A 21264-nucleotide genomic window follows, 5' to 3' on the forward strand; every position below is an offset into this window, starting at 1 on the left:
CTATGAAGGCCGGAACGGTACACGAGGGGGTGGGTGGCCAGCACCACGCCCGACCGCCTTTGTCTCCCTAGTGGCAATGTTTACACACCGCACCAGGTACTCATTTGAGGCTGAGTCGACCTAGGGGAGGCCCGGGACCGGTTCAGATAATCGTCACTGGTGTTGGCCGTGAGCGGGAATCGAACTAGGCACACACACACACAGACACACACACACGCAAACACACACAGGCACACACCCACACACAGGCACACACACACATAGACACACAGACACACACAGGCACACACACAGACACACACCCACACAGGCACACACACACAGACATACACACACAGACACACAGGCACACACCCACACAGACACACACAGGCACACACCCACACAGACACACACAGGCACACATGCACACACACAGACACACACAGGCACACACACAGACACACACCCACACAGACACACACGCAAACACACACACAGGCACACACCCACACAGACACACACAGGCACACACCCACACGCAGTGTTGACGTCAGTAGGTGGGTCCCAACCCATCAGGAGTAGACGTTGAGGTGTCGCCCCAACGTCTCTGACACTCGGCCACAAACTACACAAACTACCACCGCTCGCACGGGCAGCAGGAGGCAGCACGCAGAGCAGAGGTGGGGCGAACGTTTAACACACACACACCCTGAACACCACACACACTGAACACCACACACACACCATGAACACCACGCACACACCATGAACACCACACACACACACACACCCTGAACACCACACACACACCATGAACACCACGCACACACCATGAACACCACACACACACAAACACACTGAACACCACACACACACCCTGAACACCACACACACACACTGAACACCACACACACACACTGAACACCACACACACTGAACACACACACACACATACTGAACACCACACACACACCATGAACACCACACACACACCATGAACACCACACACCCTGAACACCACACACCATGAACACAACACACACACCCTGAACACCACACACCATGAACACCACACACACACACCCTGAACACCACACACACACCCTGAACACCACACACACACCATGAACACCACACACACACCCTGAACACCACACACACACCCACCCTGAACACCACACACACACCCTGAACACCACACACACACCCTGAACACAACACACACACTGAACACCACACACACACCCTGAACACCACACAGACTGAACACCACACACCATGAACACCACACACACTGAACACAACACACACACTGAACACCACACACACTGCACACCACACAGACTGAACACCACACACACACACTGAACACCACACACACACACCCTGAACACCACACACACTGAACACCACACACACCATGAACACCACACACACACCCTGAACACAACACACACTGAACACAACACACACACCCTGAACACAACACACACTGAACACCACACACACACCATGAACACCACACACACACCCTGAACACCACACACACACACCCTGAACACCACACACACACTGAACACCACACACACACCATGAACACCACACACACACCATGAACACCACACACACACACTGAACACCACACACACACCCTGAACACCACACACACACACTGAACACCACACACACACCATGAACACCACACACACACCCTGAACACCACACACACACCCTGAACACCACACACACACTGAACACCACACACACACCCTGAACACCACACACACACCATGAACACCACACACACACACCCTGAACACCACACACACACACTGCACACCACACACACACTGCACACAACACACACACTGAACACCACACTAACACTGAACACCACACACACACACACACTGCACACCACACACACTGAACACCACACACACCCTGAACACCACACGCACTGAACACCACACACACACACTGAACACCACACACACACCATGAACACCACACACACACCATGAACACCACACACCCTGAACACCACACACCATGAACACAACACACACACCCTGAACACCACACACCATGAACACCACACACACACACCCTGAACACCACACACACACCCTGAACACCACACACACACCATGAACACCACACACACACCCTGAACACCACACACACACCCACCCTGAACACCACACACACACCCTGAACACCACACACACACCCTGAACACAACACACACACTGAACACCACACACACACCCTGAACACCACACAGACTGAACACCACACACCATGAACACCACACACACTGAACACAACACACACACTGAACACCACACACACTGCACACCACACAGACTGAACACCACACACACACACTGAACACCACACACACACACCCTGAACACCACACACACTGAACACCACACACACCATGAACACCACACACACACCCTGAACACAACACACACTGAACACAACACACACACCCTGAACACAACACACACTGAACACCACACACACACCATGAACACCACACACACACCCTGAACACCACACACACACACCCTGAACACCACACACACACTGAACACCACACACACACCATGAACACCACACACACACCATGAACACCACACACACACACTGAACACCACACACACACCCTGAACACCACACACACACACTGAACACCACACACACACCATGAACACCACACACACACCCTGAACACCACACACACACCCTGAACACCACACACACACTGAACACCACACACACACCCTGAACACCACACACACACCATGAACACCACACACACACACCCTGAACACCACACACACACACTGCACACCACACACACACTGCACACAACACACACACTGAACACCACACTAACACTGAACACCACACACACACACACACTGCACACCACACACACTGAACACCACACACACCCTGAACACCACACGCACTGAACACCACACACACACACTGAACACCACACACACACCATGAACACCACACACACCATGAACACCACACACACTGAACACCACACACACACCATGAACACCACACACACCCTGAACACCACACACACACTGAACACAACACACACACCATGAACACCACACACACACCCTGAACACCACACACACACAAACACACTGAACACCACACACACTGAACACCACACACACTGAACATCAAACACACACCATGAACACACTGAACACCACACACACACCATGAACACCACACACACTGAACACCACACACACTGAACACCACACACACTGCACACCACACACACTGAACACCACACACACTGAACACCACACACACTGCACACCACACACACACACACTGAACACCACACACACACTGAACACCACACACACTGCACACCACACACACACACACTGAACACCACACACACTGAACACCACACACACTGAACACCACACACACTGCACACCACACACACACACACTGAACACCACACACACACTGAACACCACACACACTGCACACCACACACCCTGAACACCACACACACTGAACACCACACACACTGAACACCACACACACTGCACACCACACACCCTGAACACCACACACACTGCACACCACACACACTGCACACCACACACCCTGAACACCACACACACTGCACACCACACACCATGAACACCACACACACTGAACACCACACACACTGAACACCACACACACACACTGAACACCACACACACTGCACACCACACACACTGAACACCACACTAACACTGAACACCACACACACTGCACACCACACACACACACACTGCACACCACACACACTGAACACCACACACCCTGAACACCACACACCCTGAACACCACACTAACACTGAACACCACACACACTGAACACCATACAGACTTCACCACACACACCACACACACTGAACACCACACACACTGAACACCACACACACTGCACACCACACACACTGAACACCACACTAACACTGAACACCATACAGACTTCACCACACACACCACACACACTGAACACCACACACACTGAACACCACACACACTGAACACCACACACACTGAACACCACACACACTGCACACCACACACACACACTGCACACCACACACACACACTGCACACCACACACACACACTGCACACCACACACACACACTGCACACACACACTCGAGTCGCAGTGTAACAACAAGAGTGTGTCTGACCGTCTCCAACACAATACAGCAGCGTGTCCACACCCGACACTCCACCTCGTTAGCTCTGCATCGCTACAGCCGCCCGCCTGTGTGTACTCTGTACAGTGTGTATTCTGTACAGTGTGTATTCTGTACACCATGAACACCACACACACCATGAACACCACACACACTGAACACCACACACACACCATGAACACCACACACACCCTGAACACCACACACACACTGAACACAACACACACACCATGAACACCACACACACACCCTGAACACCACACACACACAAACACACTGAACACCACACACACTGAACACCACACACACTGAACATCAAACACACACCATGAACACACTGAACACCACACACACACCATGAACACCACACACACTGAACACCACACACACTGAACACCACACACACTGCACACCACACACACTGAACACCACACACACTGAACACCACACACACTGCACACCACACACACACACACTGAACACCACACACACACTGAACACCACACACACTGCACACCACACACCCTGAACACCACACACACTGAACACCACACACACTGCACACCACACACCCTGAACACCACACACACTGCACACCACACACCATGAACACCACACACACTGAACACCACACACACTGAACACCACACACACACACTGAACACCACACACACTGCACACCACACACACTGAACACCACACACACTGCACACCACACACACACACACTGAACACCACACACACACTGCACACCACACACACTGAACACCACACACCCTGAACACCACACACCCTGAACACCACACTAACACTGAACACCACACACACTGAACACCATACAGACTTCACCACACACACCACACACACTGAACACCACACACACTGAACACCACACACACTGCACACCACACACACTGAACACCACACTAACACTGAACACCATACAGACTTCACCACACACACCACACACACTGAACACCACACACACTGAACACCACACACACTGAACACCACACACACTGAACACCACACACACTGAACACCACACACACTGAACACCACACACACCATGAACACCACACACACCATGAAGACCACACACACACACTGCACACCACACACACACACTGCACACACACACTCGAGTCGCAGTGTAACAACAAGAGTGTGTCTGACCGTCTCCAACACAATACAGCAGCGTGTCCACACCCGACACTCCACCTCGTTAGCTCTGCATCGCTACAGCCGCCCGCCTGTGTGTACTCTGTACAGTGTGTATTCTGTACAGTGTGTATTCTGTACAGTGCGTATTCTGTAGTGTGTATTATGTACAGTGCGTATTTATGTACAGTGCGTATTATGTACAGAGCGTATTGTGTACAGTGCGCGATGTGCGGTGCGTATTTTGTACAGTGTGTATTGTGTACAGTGTGTGTTGTGTACAGTGTGTATTATGTACAGAGCGTATTGTGTAGTGTGTGGTGTATAGTGCGTATTATGTACAGAGCGTATTGTGTACAGTATGTTGTGTACAGTGTGTATTGTGTACGGTGTGTGTTGTGTACAGTGTGTGCAGTGTGTATTGTGTACAGTGCGTGTTGTGTACAGTGTATTGTGTGTATTGTGTACAGTGTATATTGTGTACAGTGCGTGTAGTGAGTTGGAGTGTGTTCCTCAATGCGCGTTGTTATTGTGATCAGCCCCCAGCGATGTAGCCTGTGCGTGACCAGCCTGCTGCATGCAATAACTGGGCCATACTCAACATCATCAACGACATCATCGTGAAGACGATGTTGTTGTTGATGATGTCGAAGATGTCGATGATGATGTTGTTTGTGTGCCTGCGGAATTGTGAGCGTGTGGGGAGTGTCGGGCCGCACCCCGAGTTGGGATTCCCACGCCCGTCGCTCGCGGCAGCCGACGGCGCTGAGGGTCCTGGACCTCCCCTAGGTCGACTCAGCCTCAAATGAGTACCTGGTGTGGTGTGTGATCATCGCCGCTGGGGAGACAAAGGCGGCCGGGCGTGGTTGCTGGCCACGCCATCCCCTTCGTAGGTGCTGCTCGCTAACAGCACTTGCCCCAGCAGTCTGTGAAGGCTACCCGGGTGGGGTCTTTGTGGTGTATATATTATTGTTATTGTTATTAATAATTATAAGTTATCGATTAGCGTGTGCGGTGGCCAAACTTGACATCGACATCGTCGTCGTCGGTATCGCGACGCCGCCCATCGGCACGGGGTGGCCACGTACGGTGCGAAAGAAGTCCGACACGTCTACAGACCCGGGGGTACGTGCGACGTTGGGCCAACGTTGGGACGTCGAGTCATAGTTGGCCCAGCAAAGTTTCCGCACCACATGCCAACGTTGTCGCAACGTCGGCTCAACGTTGTTTAAACGTCGGCTCAACGTTTGTCTCAACGTCGGCTCAACGTTTGTCTCAACGTCGGCTCAACGTTTGTCTCAACGTCGGCTCAACGTTGCCTCAACGTCGGCTGAATGTGGCTCAACGTTGCCTCAACATTGTTTAAACGTCGGCTCAACGTTGCCTCAACGTCGGCAGAACGTGGCTCAACGTCGGCTGAACGTTGCCTCAACGTCTGCCCAACCAACGTTGCCTCAACGTCTGCCCAACGATGCCTCAACGTCGGCCCAACGTTGCCTCAACCTCGGCCGAACGTTGCCTCAACGTCGGCCGAACGTTGGCATGTGGTAAATAAATGTTTAAACGTTGACGTGCGGTGTGGTGTGGTTGACATTGCTTTACGTGCAGTAGTGTATCAGGTGTTGTGGTTGCTTTGTTACTGTACGTTGAACTTCTTTCGCGCCGTACGTAGCCAAGCGTGCCGTGCCAATCGGAGGTGCTAATCATTGTGGGGGTTGTCCCAACTTTTCCTACACAGTTATTTAAACAATATGAATAATAATAACAATATGAACAATAATAATAACAACGATGATGATGAGGCAACGGTTGTGACGAGTCGTGCACGGGTACAGTGCGAGTGGGATGTTCCCACTTCCCGGCCTCTCCCATGCGCTCGAAGTTTTCTGCGTTTTTTTTATTTTTGTGTTTTTATATTTTTTAGTTTTGTGTGTGTTTTTTTATGTGTTTTTTGTACTTTGAGTTTTGTGTTTTTTTGCGTTTTGTGTATTTTTAGTTGTGTATTTTTTGGGGTTTTTTAGTTTCGTGTATTTTATTTTTTTGAGTTTTGTGTATTTTTTGTTTCTTGAGTTTTGTGTATTTTTAGTTTTGTGTATTTTTGTGTTATGTGTTCTTTGAGTTTTTATGGCTTTTTATTTTGTATTTGTTTTGTGTTTTTTTCTTTCATTTCTGCCGTTCGTGTTGGGCAAACAACTCGAATAGGTTGTCAATAACGCCATGCAGTTGTGTGGGTGGGTGAGTGAGTAGGTGAGTGAGTGGATGGGTGGGTGAGTGAGTAGGTGAGGTGAATGAGTAGTTGGGTGGGTTAGTGAGTGGATGGGTGAGTGAGTGGATGGGTGGGTGAGTGAGTGGGTGAGTGAGTGGATGGGTGGGTGAGTGAGTAGGTGAGGTGAATGAGTAGATGGGTGGGTGAGTGAGTGGATGGGTGGGTGAATGAGTGGGTAGGTGAGTGAGTGAGTGGATGGGTGGGTGAGTGAGTGGGTGAGTAGGTGAGTGAGTGGATGGGTGGGTGAGTGGGTGAGTGGATGGGTGGGTGAGTGGGTGAGTGGATGGGTGGGTGAGTGAGTGGATGGGTGGGTGAGTAGATGAGTGGGTGAGTGGGTGAGTGAGTGGATGGGTGGGTGAGTGGGTGAGTACGTGAGTGAGTGGATGGGTGGGTGAGTGGGTGAGTGAGTGAGTGGATGGGTGGGTGAGTGAGTGGGTGAGGTGAGTGGATGGGTGGGTGAGTGAGTAGGTGAGGTGAATGAGTGGATGGGTGGGTTAGTGAGTGGATGGGTGGGTGAGTAGGTGAGTGAGTGGATGGGTGGGTGAGTGAGTGGATGGGTGGGTGGGTGAGTAGGTGAGTGAGTGGGTGAGTGAGTGAGTGACTGGATGGGTGAGTGGGTGAGTACGTGAGTGAGTGGATGGGTGGGTGGATGGGTGGGTGAGTGGGTGAGTAGGTGAGTGAGTGAGTGGATGGGTGGGTGAGTGAGTGGATGGGTGGGTGAGTGGGTGGGTGAGTAGGTGAGTGAGTGGATGGGTGGGTGAGTGAGTGGCTGGGTGGGTGAGTGAGTGGATGGGTAGGTGAGTGAGTGGATGGGTGGGTGAGTGAGTGGGTGAGTAGGTGAGTGAGTGGATGGGTGGGTGAGTACGTGAGTGAGTGGATGGGTGGGTGAGTAGGTGAGTGGGTGGATGGGTGGGTGGGTGAGTAGGTGGGTGAGTGGATGGGTGGGTGAGTGAGTGGGTGAGTCGGTGAGTGAGTGGATGTTTGGGTGAGTGAGTGGAAGGGTGAGTGGGTGGATGGCTGGAGTGAGTGGATGCGACATTAAGATGCCTAGTTAATGTCACAACTACAACAACAATAATTAATCATCTGCTCAAGACGATGCCTCTTCTGCCTTGGCGAGATGATAATCTCACTTCCCGTGCTGTGTTCCCGGTCTTTTGTAGTTGAAATAGTCCGAGCATCAGCGAAGCGCAGCACTCGTCATTGCAGGGCCCCCGCGGGCCCACTGGCGTCCCCTGATGGCCTTTAGTGTGGCCCCTGGTGGTCTTTAGTGCGGCCCCTGGTGGTCTTTAGTGCGGCCCCTGGTGGCCTTTAGTGCGGCCCCTGGTGGCCTTTAGTGTGGCCCCTGGTGGCCTTTAGTGTGGCCCCTGATGGTCTTTAGTGTGGCCCCTGATGGTCTTTAGTGTGGCCCCTGGTGGCCTTTAGTGTGGCCCCTGGTGGCCTTTAGTGTGGCCCCTGATGACCTTTAGTGTGGCCTCTGGTGGCCTTTAGTGCGGCCTCTGGTGGCCTTTAGTGTGGCCTCTGGTGGTCTTTAGTGTGGCCCCTGATGGCCTTTAGTGCGGCCTCTGGTGGCCTTTAGTGTTGCCCCTGATGGCCTTTAGTGTGGCCTCTGGTGGCCTTTAGTGTGGCCCCTGGTGGTCTTTAGTGCGGCCCCTGGTAACCTTTAGTGTGGCCCCTGATGGCCTCTAGTGCGGCCCCTGGTGGTCTTTAGTGTGGCCCCTGATGACCTTTAGTGTGGCCCCTGGTGGTCTTTAGTGTGGCCCCTGGTGGTCTTTAGTGTGGCCCCTGATGGCCTTTAGTGCGGCCTCTGGTGGCCTTTAGTGTTGCCCCTGATGGCCTTTAGTGTGGCCTCTGGTGGCCTTTAGTGTGGCCCCTGGTGGTCTTTAGTGCGGCCCCTGGTAACCTTTAGTGTGGCCCCTGATGGCCTCTAGTGCGGCCCCTGGTGGTCTTTAGTGTGGCCCCTGATGACCTTTAGTGTGGCCCCTGGTGGCCTTTAGTGTGGCCCCTGGTGGTCTTTAGTGTGGCCCCCCGACAATCACTCAAGTGACAACACCCCCAATCATCACAACACCGCCCATCATCATCATCATCACAACACCCCCCATCATCATCATCACAACACCCCCCATCATCATCATCACAACACCCCCCATCATCATCATCGTCGTGCTGCTGTCACAAACACAGCAATGGCTTCAAACGCGTGGTGGGCCTGCTCACACACACGACTGATGACGTCTTATCGGCGAAAGTGGCCTCCCTCCCTCTCCGAAAGTGAGTGGTCACCACTGCCCTATCGATGAGAGATCATCACTGCACCCACAGTCTGTAGCCATCGTGTCGTGCTGTTACTCTGCATAGAGAGTATCCTTACGAAATTGATCAATTGATTGCATGACTGTTAGCGGTTTAAAAACAATGCAGGATTAGCACGGCGTGACAGTACATCTGAAAAGCAGGTGATCGATAACCGATCTGGTGGTGTATTATCGGTATTTTTAACTCCTGGAATGCCTCCAGAATTGTTCACGGTTTGTGTGACTCGAGTTGCGTTTATATGCGGCATCGCCACTGTGGAAAGGCCTTCGCACTTTCTGCTAATCATCACTATAATGTGGTTACAACATTCAGACAACCACACCCATCAGAGTAACATCCACTCCCCCCTCTCTCTCCACGTGTTAACCTCACCGTAACATCCACCCCCCCTCTCCACGTGGTAACCTCACCATAGCATCCACTCCCCCCTCTCTCTCTCCACGTGTTAACCTCACCATAGCATCCACTCCCCCCTTTCTCTCCACGTGTTAACCTCACCTTAACATCCACTCCCCCCTCTCTCCACGTGTTAACCTCACCGTAACATCCACTCCCCCCTCTCTTTCTCTCTCCACGTGGTAACCTCACCATAGCATCCACTCCCCCCTCTCTCCACGTGTTAACCTCACCATAACATCCACTCCCCCCTCTCTCTCCACGTGTTAACCTCACCATAACATCCACTCCCCTCTCTCCCTCTCTACACGTGTTAACCTCACCATAACATCCACTCCTCTCCACGTGTTAACCTCACCATAACATACACTCCCCCCTCTCTCTCCACGTGTTAACCTCACCATAACATCTACTCCCCCTCTCTCTCCACGTGTTAACCTCACCATAACATCCACTCCCCTCTCTCTCCACTATTAACCTCACCATATCATCCACTCCCCCCTCTCTCTCCACGTGTTAACCTCACCATAACATCCACTCCCCCCTCTCTCTACACGTGTTAACCTCACCATAACATCCACTCCCCCCTCTCTCCACGTGTTAACCTCACCATAACATCCACTCTCTCTCTCTCTCCACGTGTTAACCTCACCATAACATCCACTCCCCCTTCTATCTCCACGTGTTAACCTCACCATAACGTCCACTCCCCCTCTCTCCACGTGTTAACCTCACCATATCATCCACTCCCCCCTCTCTCTTTCCACGTGTTAACCTCACCATAACATCCATTCCCCCTCTACACGTGTTAACCTCACCATATCATCCACTCCCCCCTCTCTCTCTCCACGTGTTAACCTCATCGATACGCTATACCTCTTTAAAGAACGACTTACGCATCATTATAATTTAATAGAGCTATCATTTGTGGCCAGGTTGATTTTGAAAAAATAAGCTAATTTGCTCAGTGGGCTTAACCTGGTAGGATAAAAAAAATTTAGTTTTATTTCTACATATTTTTAAAAGTGATTTGTTTACATTTCCTATACTTTGCACTCCAATCGTGTTTCTGTACTGTTGTAACGTTCTGAACACATGCCCCAACTGGATTGCTCATTGGATTCCTCCTGCAGTGTACATATTCGGATTCTGACCGTCATCACTTCGATGTGCATCTCTTAAGAACAACTCGCCATTGTCAAATGCAAACTCATCATCATCACCTTATTTTATTTTATACGAGCTTTCCTACCCAGCTTCGCCCGGAACTTGGATTCACCACGCCCGGCCGCCTTTGTCTCCCCAGTGGCGATGTTCACACACCACACCAGTTACTCATTTGAGGCTGAGTCGACCTAGGGGCGGCCCAGGACCAGTTCAAATAATTACACTGGTGGTGGCCGTGAGTGGGAATCGAACTCGGGTCGCCGGGTTCGTAGCGCGGTGCGCTAACCACTACACTACAATGCGTTACGCTTCCACATGCGCGGGTCACGTGACAGATTTGACGTCACAGCTCACTTGCCGTGCAAAAAAAATGCATTATTGAGCTCCCCCCCCAAAAAATTAAGTGTATTTTTATAATTTTTGTATGGTGTACAGTCTGGAAAGTACCCACATGGCAAATTTCAGGGTTGTTGCATGTTGGGAAGTACGCTAAACATTTTGAACGGACACACATAATCACAACTTTGCCTTTTATATAGATTGAGATAGACCGCCTTCACTCAAGGGGCTTAACATCGTTCTCAACGCGATAATAATACGAATGATTTAGATGGCAGGCGCGATGCACAGGTCGAGGAATGAATGACAGCAGCGACAATTCGGGGGGAGATCACGAAAGGGCTGTAGGGGAGGGATGGGAAAGAGTGGAGGGGCGAGGAGAGGTCAAGGGGACGGGGAATGGGCGATGGAGGATTTCAGAGAGGAACGGAGGGAGGTTAAGAAGGGATGACTGCTTTAATGTACATTATCCAGCCATGAGCTATCCACTGCTGGATGAAGGCATGTGCCATCATCCAGCAGGGGTCAGGGTCGGGGATCGAACCCACGACCTCCTGTATGACCCAGGCGAGGTAGTTAACGTCTCCCGAGACACCGCGGCTCTCACGCCATCTGTTAGGAGCGACTAACCCGGCGGGCCGTCATCCGATTTAGCGGATTTCTACTTCTTGAACGAGCTCCTTCGCACGCTCGCCCACTCGCTCACTCACGAAGCGTGGGGTTAAAGCGTTCTCACAAAGCGCAGGGGTAAAGCGTTCTCACTCCCTCGCTCACTCACGAAGCGCAGGAGGAGGGGTGAAGCATTCCCACCGCGCCTCGTCTCGTCACGCGCAAACGCTTGTTTGAAGTTTCAAGTTTGTCCGGTGTGCCTGGTTGTGCATGAGTGGCGTTCACTGGTGTGTCACATCAAGTCAAGCAAGGCCACGGAGATTTCCTCCTCCAATAACCATTGATTGGGATTCGTCTGCCGTTCTCAGCCATCCCGAGCAAGTGGTGGAAGTACCACGTTCCTATGGCCGAGGGACAAATATGTCTGATGGACAATAGGAAAATTAAAAGTGTGTGTGGTTGTTGTTGTTTTTGTTCAGGAAAAATGGAAGGAACTGGAAAGAGAGCATGGCTTGATGACGATATCGTAAGAGATATGTACCATACAGATGTGGCCACTCCTTGAGTAGATTGGCACGACAAGACAGAGGAAAGTGGAAACAGATGATGAAACGTGCAGTGGACACCTTCGGGCTATCTGCCCATGGATCGTGATGATGATGATGATGACGATGGCCGAGGGGGAGGGGGCGTTGGTGGAGTGGGGCCGCCAGGATCAGGATCGAACCCGTGACCTCATGTAGACCAGGCGAGGTAGTTAACATCTCACCACGGGGACAGAGATTTATACAAACTCCAAATATACAGCAGCAGGCGTCAGGGTCGGGATCGAAACCCACAACCTCCTGTATACCAGGCGAGGTAGTTAACATCTCCTAGTCACCGTGGCAGCAGCACAGGTGTCACTGACGAGTCCGTCGCTTTACAACAGAGACCTGGACGAGAAAGAGCAGAAACACCTCGGGCTCACCTGCGATCCCTCGGCACGCTAAGAGAACACTGACAGTGCAAATACAACGGGAGCAAGGGAGTGGGGGGGGTGGTGCCAGACAAAGCTAGGTGCAAGCAGGCTGTTCTACTTTGGTGTGACCGTGACGTACATTGACGTACATAAACACACGCGAATCTTTAATATAACCACGGGAGATAGAGAGGCGCCACCAGAACGCCGACACGGTGGAATTCCAGGGGGAACGCACCGCAAGGCAGCTGTGGGATTTCCAAAACAATCCTCTCATGGATTGGACTCTGGTTCGCCGGGTCCATAGCTCAGCGCGATAATCACTGGGCCACCACGCCCCATAGATGCAACAGACTCTTGGGGCAAGTGCTGTTTGCGAGGTATGTACTGTATGTTGAACTTCTTTCGCACCATACGTAGCCAACCGCGCCAATCGGAGGTACGGGATGACTGCAAGGCTGAGCTTATAGTGCAAATGTAATTCAAATTTACATGGTTTTTTTTAAGCATCGATTTACTTGTGCCCCAACGTATACAACACAGTAGTACGTATCAACTTAAGCGCAAAGCCAAATTTGTTCTGACGGCTTACGAGCGCGGGCGCTCTGTTGTTCTGGGCCGAGGTCGTGAACTCGCTGCGTGACAAAAACTCGGTTCAGCCACGGGCGGCTGGAACCCGGAATTTCAGTGGCGGCAGTGGGTGGCTCGGTGATCTGTCTGGCACGATCATCGTGAAACCGCTCCAGCCACCCAGACACCTCGCCTGCCCTGCCCTACCCTGGGCCACACATACGCTTGGCGCCGCGGGTGGCTAGGAGATGTTAACTACCTCGCCTGGTATACAGGAGGTCGTGGGTTTGATCCGGACCCTGACGCCATATTTGCAGTTTGCATGTCTCTCTGCCCATGCTGAGATGTTATCTACCTCTCCTGGTATACAGGAGGTCAGGGGTTCGACCCTGACACCTGCTGTATATATTTGGAGTTTCCCTGTGTCTCTCTTTCTCTCTCCCCATGGTCGCGGGGATTTTTTCTCCGGGTCTTCCAGTTTTTGCTTCCACATTTAGAATTAACGTCACCACTCGTTCAGAGTATTTGGCTGTGATACATTTGCACATGATAAGCCACTTCGTTGAGCTATCATTTGTGGCCGGGTCACTTCTGAAAAAGAGCCACATATCTCAGTGGGGCCTTTCCTGGGAAAATAAAAAAATAGTTTAGTATATACAGAGTCATTTAACATATTGGCTTTCGCGACAAATCTTATTCACGATAAAGTGTTTCCTGGGGTGAGATCACAAGCCACTGGAGCTATGTGCTATTAAATCAAAGCTGAAAACTCATTTCCTTAGAACAGTTTTTAATGTTTCGTTTGTTGTCCTCCGCATCTGCGATTAGCGCTGTTGGCTACGTACGGCGTTAAAGAAGTTCAACACACGTACATATCTATAGTGAGGGAAAAAAGTATTTGATCCCCTGCTGATTTTGTACGTTTGCCCACTGACAAATAAATGATCAGTCTATCATTTTAATGGTAGGTTTATTTGAACAGTGAGAGACAGAATAACAACAAAAAAATCCAGAAAAACGCATGTCAAAAATGTTATAAATTGATTTGCATTTTAATGAGGGAAATAAGTATTTGACCCCCTCTCAATCAGAAAGATTTCTGGCTCCCAGGTGTCTTTTATACAGGTAACGAGCTGAGATTAGGAGCACACTCTTAAAGGGAGTGCTCCTAATCTCAGGTTGTTACCTGTATAAAAGGCACCTGTCCACAGAAGCAATCAATCAATCAGATTCCATGGCCAAGACCGAAGAGCTCTCCAAGGATGTCAGGGACAAGATTGTAGACCTACACAAGGCTGGAATGGGCTACAAGACCATTGCCAAGCAGCTTGGTGAGAAGGTGACAACAGTTGGTGCGATTATTTGCAAATGGAAGAAACACAAAAGAACTGTCAATCTCCCACGGCCTGGGGCTCCATGCAAGATCTCACCTCGTGGAGTTGCAATGATCATGAGAACGGTGAGGAATCAGCCCAGAACTACATGGGATCTTGTCAATGATCTCAAGGCAGCTGGGACCATAGTCACCAAGAAAACAATTGGTTACACACTACGCCGTAAAGGACTGAAATCCTGCAGTGCCCGCAAGGTTCCCCTGCTCAAGAAAGCACATACATGCCCGTCTGAAGTTTGCCAATGAACATCTGATTGATTCAGAGGACAACTGGGTGAAAGTGTTGTAGTCAGATGAGACCAAAATGGAGCTCTTTGGCATCAACTCAACTCGCCGTGTTTGGAGGAGGAGGAATGCTGCCTATGACCCCAAGAACATCATCGCCACCGTCAAACATGGAGGTGGAAACATTATGCTTTGGGGGTGTTTTTCTGCTAAGGGGACAGGACAACTTCACCGCATCAAAGGGACGATGGACGGGGCCATGTACCGTCAAATCTTGGGTGAATAACAGCCAGGGTATTGAAAATGGGTCGTGGATGGGTATTCCAGCATGACAATGACCCAAAACACACGGCCAAGGCAACAAAGGAGTGGCTCAAGAAGAAGCACATTAAGGTCCTGGAGTGGCCTAGCCAGTCTCCAGACCTTAATCCCATAGGAAATCTGTGGAGGGAGCTGAAGGTTCGAGTTGCCAAACGTCAGCCTCGAAACCTTAATGACTTGGAGAACATCTGCAAAGAGGAGTGGGACAAAATCCCTCTTGAGATGTGTGCAATCCTGGTGGCCAACTACAAGAAACGTCTGACCTCTGTGATTGCCAACAAGGGTGTTGCCACCAAGTACTAAGTCAAGTTTTGCAGAGGGGTCAAATACTTATTTCCCTCATTAAAATGCAAATCAATTTATAACATTTTTGACATGCGTTTTTCTGGATTGTGTTGCTAATCTGTCTCTCACTGTTCAATTAAACCTACCATTAAAATTATAGACTGATCATTCCTTTGTCAGTGGGCAAACGTACAAAATCAGCAGGGGATCAAATACTTTTTTCCCTCACTGTATGGGACCTTTTGGCCAGTATCAAAAATATGAGAACAGGTTTTACCCTTTCTGGCTATAAATCAGGAGGTGTTTAAGATGTTCAAACACCAAATATATTTATTATTTGTCCTTTCGGTAAAGTCACGTCGAAGGGAAATAATAAAAATAAAACATGAAATTATCACGACGTTTCGGCCACAACGCAAGCAGCCGTCCTCAGGTGAACAAACAGAGCCGTCTTTCCGACATCTCTCTTCTTATTTCCCTTCTACGTGGTGACTTTACCGAAAGAACCAAGAATATGAATCCCTGCAGTCACGAAAGCTTTAAAACCAAATAGATACTCCATTTGCAAGGAATCAAGAATGCATTGGCCACAAACGCTTGTGGCAAGACATGCTCTGATAGTATGTGCATTGTTGATGTGAAGCTTTCGTGACTGCAGGAAGCCATACTCTTTGGTTCTTTCGGTAAAGTCAAGTAGAGTAAAACCTTGGATTGCGAGTAACTTGGTCAAGCGAGTGTTTTGCAAAACGAGCAAATTTTTTTTAAAATAAGTATTAATTTGACAAACGAGCGAGGGCCTTGCAATACGAGTAGTAGTACATGTACACGCTTTGTACTGCCGAGCGTCACGTGATCACAACTGATATACGAGTGCTTTGATCTACGAGTGCTTTGGATTACAAACACGTTTCCGGAACGAATTATGCTCGCAATCCAAGGTTTAACTGTAGTTAGAAATCAAATCAAAATTAAACAAGTCACGACGTTTCTATTGCAACGCAAGCAAATCTCCATCGGGTGTGACAACCACTTGAGCAATTTTTCTTGCTGTGGTTGTCACACCTGATGAAGATTGCTTGCGTTGCAATCGAAACGTCTTGATTTGTTTTCATTTTTTATTTTATTTCTAACTGCGTGACTTTACCGAAAGAAGCACAGAGTACATTTGCATTGTCTTTGAAACTGATTGTCCTACACCAGAGGGTATTAGACCAGAGAACACCAAAAGGCGAAGACTACAAAGACAATGCAAGTATCAGAGTATTTATAGCTCGGGTTGAGCAGTTACGTACATACATACCTCCACCCGACACACCTAATTCGTAAGGTTTGTCATGTGAACGGAACGTGCCAATTAGTTCTGACTGCAGCACCATCGCTTGTGTGTGTTGTATGTATGTTGAACTTCTTTTCGCACCGCACGTAGCCAACCGTGTGTGTGTGTGTGTCGGAGAGCAAAAAACCCATAAGCAACATTCACAGTTTGAGCTAATCAGAATATTGATACTGGAAGAATCTGATGAGCTGTAAAGCTCTTTTTCGCAGATGTCCAGTTGCGCTTGCCATTACAACAACCAGCATCATCATCGGGCATTTGCCAGCAATGTAAACGTTGTGGGTGCATTAACCAAATCGCACATAGACTTGATCTGCGTTGTGAATAATATATAAATAATAATAATAAAAACATACCAACATTTAAGAGCCACACGAAGAAAGAGGATACAGCACGCTTGCAAATTCACAGTTGCCAAATTCACGGTTGCAAATCACGGTTGCAAATCGGGCTTTCGTTGATTACAGGGTTTCTATAAAGAGAAAGGATACAGCACGCTTGCAAATTCACAGTTGCCAAATTCACGGTTGCAAATCACGGTTGCAAATCGGGCTTTCGTTGATTACAGGGTTTCTATAAATGCAAATAATCATTTGGTCGTTAAGTCTCCCCCACGGGACGCTGTTCCCTCTCGCCGTGATGTGTCATGCCCAAACCCACTCAAGTTCCCACCTCTCTCGCTGCAATATCCAGCGTGCCCTCCACATGCAAATCGTGATCCATTCGCTGTGGTCGTTCCTTACTGTCTCCTGCCCCTGGGAACGTGGAATTGCCACCACTGGCTCAGGGCAGCCAAACGTAAATGGTCACCAGCTGTATGAGTATTTGGCTGCTATAAATTCCCACGTGATGATAAGACACGTCATTGGGCTATCATTTGTGGGCAGGTCGCTACTGAAAAAAAAGCTGTTCAGCTCAGTGGGCATTACCTGGTAAAATAAAAAAAAAGTTGCTTAAAGTTTTTTGTTAGTTTATTTTACGTATATAAGATGTTGAACTTCTTTTGCAATATACATAGCCAACCGTCCGAATCGGAGGTACAGGTAATTACAACACGCTTAAATACAAAAAGCGATTATAAAGAAATTAGTTATTGATCTAGATGATGATTCGAAAACGCACAGCTCCAGTGGCTTCCTAATATCGGAAGGAAGAGCGTTCCAGACGGCCACAGAAGTGCATCTGACAGCTCCGTGCGATGATGCGGTGACCACCGCCTTCGTTCGACGGCTTAGCCAAATTCACTGCGAGGATGACCGGAGTTCGCATGATGATGATGATGGTTTATGCTTCTTGACGAGATTAACGAGGTATTTGTGGTTAATTTGTGGCAAGCAATTTGTGTGTAACGAGCGCGACCCCGTAGCAACGTCTCCGTTGGCCAACCGGAGGGCAATGCGGCTCGACACGCGGTGTCGGATCTCGCGATGCCTCGTCGCAACACTGCCAGATAATGTTGTAGACGCTGCTGATTAGTAGTGTTTGTTGCCAGACGTCCCGTAAGGTAGCGAGTTGCAATAATCGAGCCTTGTCGTTGATACTACGCTACACGTGGTTTAACTTTGACGGTCTTACTTGGTGGGGGGGGGGGTGGCTTCGTCAGATGCGTCCAATTGGCAGAGCAACCCCCAAGGGCAACTTTTCTCGATGAAACGGCCCCGATAGAGCGCAGAGCGCCTCGCGAATTCCACTGAAAGACGGCCGCGGTGGGTACGGCGGCCGGCTCCGCTGAAATAAAAGTGTCGCAAAATCCAGCGTGCAGGTTAAACCCAGGGTGGATCGTAGGCGGGCCAGCCTGAACGTTTGCAACCGGCGCGGATGTTCTTTGAGTTGTCAACATCAAGAGACACGCGTCCCCTAACAGTTTCCCCAGGTTTGGCGCTCCGCTTGGATCGAAATAAATAAATGTCGCTGCTGCTCCAACGTGTTCGGAGCCACCACGGATTCATCCGCTGGCATCTCCGCTCTGCCATCTCTGCCCTTATTTAAACTGAACTCTTGCGCTTAAGATCGCGAACGTTCACGCGCGACTGTAATGTCAGAAACGTGGTCGCCCTCGTCGTTATCGTCGCTGTTGTTACTTCGTTTCTTTTTGTGAGTCTGTAAATTGACCGTTGGTTTTTTTTTTACCTTTTGATTTAAAGATTTCGTGACTGCGGGGATTCATATTCTTGGTTCTTTCGGTAAAGTCACGTAGGAAGGGAAACAATAAAATAATAAAAATATTAAACAATCAAATTCTCACGACGTTTCGACTGCAACACAAGCAATCATCATCAGGTGTGAAAAACCACAAAATTTTCTTGCTGTGGTTTTCACACCTGATGACGATTGCTTGTGTTGCAGTCGAAACGTCGTGATAATTTTATTGTTTTATATTTTTATTTTATTGTTTCCCTTCTATGTGACTTTACCGAAAGAACCAAGAATGTTTTTTTCCCCTTTTATCTGGCAACAAAACTGACGACTTTTTTTTACAAGGAGTCACGTTTGCATTGACCACAATACCTGCGGTCGGAATGCAAACAAAAAACATATCTCTGATAATGTATGTGGCACTGTCCTTGAAAATGATTGGTCCACACCCGAGACAGCTTTCCTTAGAGCCTCGTCTCACGTTGGTGTTGGACCAGATGACGCCAAAAGGCGCACAACTCAAAGACAATGCACCATCAGAGTATGAGAGCTCGGGGTGTAAGCATTTATAAAAAAAGGTGTCAGTTTTGTTGCCAGATAAAAGTGTAAAAAAACAATTATCATATTTTGCTACTGGCAAAGGAGGTTCCAATGCAGTCTGTACATTTCGATTTAAAGCTTTCGTGACTGCAAGGATTCATCTTCTTTGGTTCTTTCGGTAAACTCACGTAGAATGAGAATAAAATAATCAAATAAAATTCTCACGACGTTTCGGCCACAACACAAGTAGCCTTCTTCAGGTGTTGGAACAGAACTGTCGGGACGACAGTGCTCCAACTCATTGGAGCACTGTCGTTGGAGCGCTGTCGTCCCGACAGTTCTGTTCTTTCACCTGATGAAGGCTACTTGTGTTGTGCGCCGGAACGTCGTGAGAATTTAATTGTCTTATTTTATTATTTTATTCTCATTCTACGTGACTTTACCGAAAGAACCAAAGAAGAGGAGTCTGTACATTGTTGGGAATGCCGTTGTCCCCCCCCCCCCCCGCACCTCCGATTAGCACGGTTGGCTACACGCGGTGAAAAAGAAGTTCAACTTCCACACGTACACGCTTGCACCTCCGATCGGAACAGTTGGCTACGCACGGTGCGAAAGAAGTTCAACAATACGTACGGTATACGTGGAACGTCGGGCCAACTTTGGGACGTGGGGCCCAGCGTTGGCCCAGCAACGTTCCCTAACCGAGCGGAGCCAACGTCGTTGACTCCGCGCGGCTTTACTCGGCGGGAAGTTGAACACTTCTGAGACCGCAAATTACTTGAGCGAGTCGGGCGAGGAGGATGGAGGAGGATGGAGGAGGATGGAGGAGGATGGAGGAGGAGGAGCGTCGATGCCGTGGAGCGCGGGGGGGGGGGGGCATCGTTGCTGTCGCACGCGATTCAAGAGCCGCATGGCTCGCAGGGCTATGCCTAATAAATGAAACTGAACTGAAATCAATGAACTAAAATCATCGCAGCGTGCGGCGGCAC

General features: G+C 49.6%; 1 protein-coding gene across 4 annotated transcripts in view; it reads left to right on the plus strand.

Moving 5' to 3' along the window:
• The first annotated feature begins 252 nt into the window (after positions 1 to 252).
• LOC116955546 (synaptotagmin-like protein 4) overlaps positions 253 to 21264 on the plus strand; it is a 64574-nt gene continuing 43562 nt past the window's right edge. Inside the window, exon 1 of one of the 4 annotated variants that reach the window (XM_076053285.1) lies at positions 253 to 662. The gene's annotated coding sequence lies outside the window, so the exon portion shown is untranslated. Of the gene's footprint in view, positions 663 to 5398; positions 6538 to 6558; positions 6960 to 21264 lie in introns of those variants that run through there. The other 3 variants (XM_076053286.1, XM_076053288.1, XM_076053287.1) reach the window with 3 other exon arrangements.

Source organism: Petromyzon marinus, chromosome 60, assembly GCF_048934315.1.
Source record: "Petromyzon marinus isolate PM22_M1 ecotype Great Lakes invasive population chromosome 60, UKy_Petmar_22M1.pri1.0, whole genome shotgun sequence".
Taxonomy (NCBI): Eukaryota; Metazoa; Chordata; class Hyperoartia; order Petromyzontiformes; family Petromyzontidae; genus Petromyzon; species Petromyzon marinus.